We start from the raw sequence: 7,486 nt of genomic DNA, 5'->3' as shown, positions 1-7,486 counted from the left end.
CGCGTCCCGCGGGCGGCGGTGGCGGCCGGTGTCGCCCGCCCGCCCGCGCCGCGCGCCCGCCGCTCCATCTTGACTTTTGCCGACGTGGAAATTTTGGGTTCGGGGACGAGCCGCGCTCTTATTGGCCGGCGGCGGGCGGGGTCGGAGGTCACGGCTGCTGTCGCCGCTCCGCGCCAAAGCCGCCTCGCACCCGCGGCGTTACTGCCCCGTGCGGGTCCCGTCCGCGGCCGGCGGTGCCCGGCCCCGGCAGCCCCGCTGCCCCTGAGCGCTCGGCGCCGCGGTGCCGGGCTCCGCGGGCACTGCAGGTGTCCCGGCTTCCCCCCGAGAGCAGCCGGGGCTGTGCCGTAGTGGGTGTGAGCCGCAGGATCCGCGCCTGTCTCCCGTTCCCGCTTGGCGTTTGAAGGACTTTAGAAAGAATGTAACAACTTTTGCTGAAGAGTGTGTTCTCTCTCCCCGAAGGAATAGCTGAGGGCATCTGTTGTATGAAAACAATGTTTTCTGCTCTCTCTCGAAGGTTGTCAGGACTTCATTAGTTCTCTTCATCTTTCACTAACAGTATACAAAATTACCTAAAGAAAGCTTTGAAAATAATTCCTGCAATTGATTTTATCTCTTACATTGAATTAAATTCATAGATATAAATTAAAGCCATAGAACTTAAACTGGGTTTACTATCCAGCTTGTTCACTAGGCTCAGATGGAACTGCTGACACCAGTAAGTTTGAAACACTGATCCAGGGCTCGTCCAGCCATGGAAGCCTCGACAGTAGAAATGCTCTGCCTGTACTGGAGGCACTGGAGTGGTTCCAAGAGAACCGTTCAGCGATACGAGCTGTGTGTGCATGCAGGTGTCCATGGGAGGAGAGGTGCCAGCCCTGTCCTGCAGTGGCATCACTTTGCCATGAACTGTCTACGTGGTCCTTGTGATTGCAGGATCACAGCAATGCCTGTTAACCCAAACCTATGGCTGTCATTTCAGTATCTGAAAGGGAAATAAACTGAAAATACTTTGAAATTAGGCTTTGCCTCCTTTAGCTCCTTTGTCTGCAGAAACAGAAAGGGCAAGCCTTTCCTGAGCCTTTCTGTTGTGTTTAAGAGACATGTTCCTCCTTCCTTGTCCGCGCCTTCTCTGTGCTGTTCAGACATCAGCCCTATTCTGCCTTGCCATGGGCAGTCGTACTTCCCACCTTCCTGTTGTCCCTCTGTCCCTGCTCCCTCCACACACACCTTCTCTGCTAGGCTGGAGCAGGCCCCAGCTATGCCTCTGCTACTCGGCTGTGTGTACGGGAATATTGATTTGACAGTGTGTATGCTCTGTAAAAAAAATCAATATTTCAGTAGATTGAGCAGGGTGTGCGGCAGTGTAATGGAGCCCAGCCTGCTAATGTAATGTGCAGGGGTCCTCATTCAGAGATTGAGGTCAGTCAGAAAATGGAAATGTGTTTTCTTATTTTATTGTGTGCTTCAGGTATAATGTAGGTGTTTATGTTCTAGTGTTTAACTTACAGCACGCAGTTACTTTTAAGTCATATACAACAGAAGGTCACATATTGCAGGTGACATACACAAAAAAGCATGCCACAGATACACAATCCATTTTTTTAAAGCTCAGTAAATCCCCTCTTACCTTTATCCATCACATATCTATCAAACAACAGTTGTGAGGGAAAATGCATAATTTTTGTTTCTGCAAATAAAAATAATGTTCTGTTGTTTGGTGCAAATTTGGCTTCTGATTATGTAATGAAACATGCAGTACTTTAACCAACTCCAGTATAGCCACATGTATCGAAGAGTATCATAAAACGGGCATAAGTGAAAAGAACAAGGGAGGAGAAATAACCAATGTATGACACAAAATCAGAGTAAAAGCTCCCATTGATTTTAGTGGACCTGGGATTTTAGCCAGAATGTTCTCCGTGATACATTTTCCACTTTTTAAACCATTGCATCATGCCTTAAAATGTAGCAAAAGTAATTCCTGAAATGACAGGAGAAACCACGGCATTCTCAGCCTCAGAGTCAAGATTAGTGTGAGCTAACTATTGTTCCACAGCTCTGGGGACATTTGATATGGTTTTATCTTTATTTAATAATTTTATCTGCTGGTTTTGTCAGAGGCTATTTCTCATCCACCAAAATCTCTCACTGCAGCAGTGAGCACAGATCTATACAACAGGCAGCAGAGTTTTATGTTTGTGCGTGTTACATTGCTTTGTGCTGAATTTAGCACACATTTCAAGATGCTACAGGGGCCCTCATGTTCGGTAAAAAACGCAAAGCTATTTATTCTTTCGTCATCCACGTTCTTAATTGCAGACTGATTTGGCAGTCGTGGCCGGGGAGGCACGCAGGGCTGGAGCAGTAACATCTTTCAGTTACAGCTCTGGTTTAGGACATGACTCATGGAGAAAGCTTCCAAATGTAAAATACTGCTACCTACAAATGCACACGACGCTGGGATTGCTCAGAAGTTGGTTGGTATTCTTCAGTCACTGAACACAGATTTCTCATATATGTTTCGCTGTTCTGAAGAAATGTTTGTTTCAGTATTAACAGCTGCTGGAAACCTATGCACTCTTAAAAACATACCTCAAGACATGCAATATGTCCTAAAATATTTTGTCTATAGTTTAAAAAATAATACTGTAATGGCATAAAATGTGAAAATATATTAAAACTACTATGTCATAATATTTTACTTGATCTTAGAATGCTTTTCACAGTGCAAGTATGATAAACTGCAATGGAAGTATTATTCCAATTTAAATTAGACGATAAATCTCATAGCTGAAGATTAAGAAATAATAATTAGTCTTGCACTTTACTTTAAGTGTCCATCTGTTTTGGCAGCATGATTCCATCTAAGAAGATTCAAGGAGGTGGTTACTGTGTGAGACAGACAAAAGTACATGATATAGGGGAGCAATCTGTGATGTTTTGTAAAGTAAAGCTGAACAGTATTTCATATAATGTTAGTTTAAAAGGTGGGAGAGTTTTATGATATAATTTATTTTTATGAACTGAAGACTCTGCTTTTCAAGCATTTTTGTTTGCCGGCTTTGTGAAATAGTAAATTGGGGGTGGGTTTTGTGGTTTTTGTTTTGGTTTGGTTCATTGGTTTTTTGGGTTTTTTTTTTTTGTTTTTTTTTTTGATTTTGAAGAAATCAGTACATTATAGGAATTAGTATTTCAATCTAATTGAACACTGGAGTTATGCTGGATGGAAAATTAATTTTCTCATTAGTTGGAGAACTTTTATGGTATTTGTACAATAAGTACTCAGCCTAAGGTATCAATCAATATTATAGAATGTTTTAAAACAAATGTAAACAATTTATATTATGACAATTTGTAGCATTACTTATTGATAGAAGAAAAATGATACAAAGAAACTCAGTGCCATATAATTCTAATTCTTAGTTGGTTATTATCTGAGATTGCTCTTGATTAAATATGATTTGTGTTATATCTGTGTAATTCTGGTCTTCATTACTATAATAAATGTGCATTAAGACTGCATTATAATGTCCTAATTGTGAAATTGCCATTGAGTAAATTAAGGTTATGAGTATTATAATGCAATATTTTACTGAATGTTTTATTTCCTAGTGCTTAAATTTCCTTGCAGATTGAAATAATAAAATAATTGTTAAAGTTAATAAATAATGATAGATAGTCTAAGTCAGCAGTAAGTCAGAGAAGAATCCAGGTTTCCTGAATTCCTATTCTCTCCCTAAAGAATAGACAAAGTAGATACTTCTTTCTGAAACTGTAGAGATGCATAACTGATATAAATATAATTTTAATAGAACCTGAACATTACTAAAATAAGAACAGATCAAGCATCAAAATAAAACTTGAAGATACAAGGACATAATGTAATGAACTTTCCTTCGAGGCCAGTAGAAGTCTTTCTATTGACTTTAATAAAAGTGTTATCAATTCATAATGTGCTGGCATCAAGTGTATGAATAACTTCATTAGTTAAGTAGCTAAAGCTCATAACAGCTTATATGTTGGAAATGTGCAGAATCAAACCCTGGATGTCTCCTAAAAAACCTACAAAGAGTCAGAAGGGCTCCATTTACATTATAGATCCCAAATGGAGTGACTCTGTCATCCACATTTTAAAGAATTTATAAATGGATCTGCAAGGCGATCACTGCGGGGTTAGTGTAACACTATCTGCAAAACTTTAGTATTTTGGAAAACAATGGTCATTCCAAAATATGCTTTTGTTGAGCATTAAAATGAAATTAGAACCTTTCTGGAAAAAAAAAAAAAAGCCAAACAGGCATAAAAAGACATAAGCCAGTAAGAATACTCCCTTTTACCCAGTTTGACAATGTTCAACTTTGCATAGCTGGCCCAGAAAGAGATTAACACACTGAATAGGTGGGGTTTGAACCTCTCTTGCCCATTTCCTCCAGGGAACGCCTGAGCACTAAGCAGCCATCTACTTTGAGGAAAAGAATGGAAAGTTTTTCCTTCTCTCTCTCTTTTTTTTTTTTTTTTTCCTTCCAGAAATTCACTTCTGAATCTGAGAAGCCTTCTTGCTGGAACAAATATTTTCCACAGAAAGGTTCCATTTCATCAAGTCAGCATTTTTGCATACAAACAAATACACTGTGGGAAAATTCCCACCAAGCTTTACTTTGCAGTCTTTCAGAAAACAATCATGCAAGGGAAAATTATAGGAATGGCATTTACAAAGGCATACCCATATGATTCTCTGTTGAGTTCAAACACAGTGGCATGGCAGTATCTAGGACAAAGACTTGAATGCATTTAACCTTTCATTTTTAGAGCAGTAGAAATCTCTGATAGAAGGAAATCAGCCAGAGATAAATAAACAACCAAATTCTCTACCATCCATTCACAAGCCACCATCTATTCAGTTTATAAAAACTTCAGTGGGGATTGTGCTGAAGCTTGTCAGCAGAGTCTGCAGGACCAGGACTGAGAAGGAGCAATCAAGAGGTTACTGACGTAACAGGCCCGAGTGTCTTGAGCAGTGTGTCCTAGAAATGGGAACCAAGGTCATACAGCTCAAACTGGCCAACAGCTGCTTGTGTAAGTAGTCTCACTGAATTCAAACCTGCCCTAAAAAGGCACTTAACTATCTTCTGGCTGCAATGGGAAAAGAAGGTAAATAACTGGAATAAGAGCTATGCAGGCAGGCTGTAATCAAATGTTACTTGCAGAAATGGCTGGGATCATCATGAAGTTATCTACTACTTCCATCTGCCCTACATTCCATTGGCAGTTCAATATAAACCAGTTGCTTTCACAGTGATGGGAAAGCACTGGCATAGGGTGCACTTTCCTGTGGTGAAAGCTGTGCAGGCATGCACCATCAGTGCCATTTCTCCTGTGGCCTCAGTGTTTGAGTACTACATTTTCTCACAGAATCATAGAACACCCCGAGTTGGAAGGGACCCACAAAGATCATGGAGTACAACTCCTGGTCCTGGACAGGACATCCCATGAATCACACCACTGGTCTGAGAGCATTGCCCTAATGCTTCTTGAACTTTTTCTGGGTGGGTTGACTGGCTGGTGACCATTTCCATGGGGAGCCTGTTCCACTGCCCAACCACCCTCTGCAGAACCTTGTCCTGATACCCAGCCTCAAGCTCCTAGCAAATCTCTACTGGTGAGCAAGGCTGAGGAAAGGAATTCATGTGGCAAAATTTAATGAATAAATGCTGGTAATGCAACTTGCAACTGCAGACTAGTTGAGAGTGCAAAGAACATTAAAAAACATAACCCCATCCAGCCTGCACACACATTTTCTCTGGATGAAAGTAACATCATTTGCAGATACTAGTCTTGTAGGGAGGTTCTGTAACCATTTGGGAAATGAAAACTATTCTTACATACTGAACAACCAAAGAAGATAGGGGGTGGTGGAAAAAACATATGTGACAGTTGTGTTGTGCGACAGTTTTTCTTATCCTCCTCCATACCATTTGCCTGGCAAATCCCTTCTTTTTTTTTTAGTTTTTCCTTAACTTTTAGGGTCTTGAGCACAGGAACAAGCATAAAAATAATATCCAGTGAACATTAAAAATTATAACATCTCTACCACTTTTATTTAATTTCTATTATCTACATCAAAGCATAAATTTGGGAAGGCATGGTTATGCAGGGTAAAGAAACAGAAGTTTAGCAGAAGGCCCCTTTCTTCAGTCTCTTTAAACACATAAATCACAAATTCTCAAACAATCTTTTGACACAGAGGTACTTGATTAGGAAAAACCAGCTCTAATGGAAAGGTTTTAGCTAGCTTGGGGTGAAAGAGATGCTATGCTTCCTGGTGAATTCTGGAGCTGTGGGTCTTCCTGGGTCATACATTTCCAGCTCCCTTGGAGACTGTCGCAGTGCTGAACGCTCAGCAGCTTTGGTTTTCATCCAAGATGCAGCGTGACTGCTCCAGAAGGTACTCAGCTCCACGATCACATTTGAAACATCAGCTCCTGTCTCTGAGGTAGCAGGCTGGGTATGATGAGTCGGAATCCCACTGAATGAAGCATCATACAAGCATCCTTCAGAAGCCATCTGTACCTCCTCCAGAACACTGTGGCTTTTCATTAGCAGTCTTGGAAGAAGTGCACTCATCACACCTCCTGGGAATTTCTGAAGAATACAGTTCAAAGGTTCCCTCTTTCACTATTTCCTTATTCTAAAGCAGGGAAGGTATCTTTGTTCCGTCCAGATCTTAAAGAGGTGAAATGAAGTTTGGCACCTTAATTTCAAAACATTAACAATTGCTTAGACTTTCACTTTTGCTCAGACCTGATTTATGGCTCTCACCTTGCAGGACATATAATTCAAATCACCATCCACTTAGGTCCACAGGAAGAATCTTCAGGCCAAACCATTACAACAACCCATTACTCTTCTGGCTTTTCTACACCACCAGGAAATGTCAGTGAATGCCAAATTTTTGCAACTGCAAACAAAGGGAAATGGATATTCATCTCTACCATTACTTTCATAATTAGTTGAACAGGGAAAAAACAATCTTACCAGGAAATCCTCACAAGTCTGAACTACATCTGTCAGCCTTGCTTGCTTGCCAGTTCTTCTGATGAACGACAGGAAACATATTCCAACTCCAGCACAGATTGTTCAGAGGACACAAGACAGCCTCATTAGCACTGTAACCTGCAGGCAGCAGGCAGACACTAAAAACCTTCAGCCTTTGGGTAGGGTAGAAGAGATGCAACCACATGGGCTTGCCTGACGCAACTGGATTGTGTATTCATGTTCATGTTGATCACACAACCCCGACTGTGGCTCTTTATCAAAGCTCATGTGACCTCGATGGAGCAGGCTCTTAGATCCCAAGCTCACGTGCCTGAAAAACCTGGATAGTGCAGGTTCCCCTACATGCAATTTCCCAAAGAATTGCATTTCTTCCAGGCTGGAGGGTAACTCTGCAGTAAAACTACTAATTGATGCAGTCATCAGATATTAA

General features: G+C 41.2%; 1 protein-coding gene across 1 annotated transcript in view; it reads left to right on the top strand.

Moving 5' to 3' along the window:
• Positions 1–7,486, top strand: part of LOC120499395 — a 36,429-nt gene that overhangs the window by 3,717 nt on the left and 25,226 nt on the right. The gene's annotated exons all lie outside the window — the stretch shown is intronic.

This window comes from Passer montanus, unplaced genomic scaffold (assembly GCF_014805655.1).
Source record: "Passer montanus isolate IOZ18808 unplaced genomic scaffold, ASM1480565v1 scaffold10, whole genome shotgun sequence".
In the NCBI taxonomy this organism is placed as follows: Eukaryota; Metazoa; Chordata; class Aves; order Passeriformes; family Passeridae; genus Passer; species Passer montanus.
Note: the sequence above shows the minus strand (reverse complement) of the source record. Positions and strands in the feature narration are given on the sequence as shown.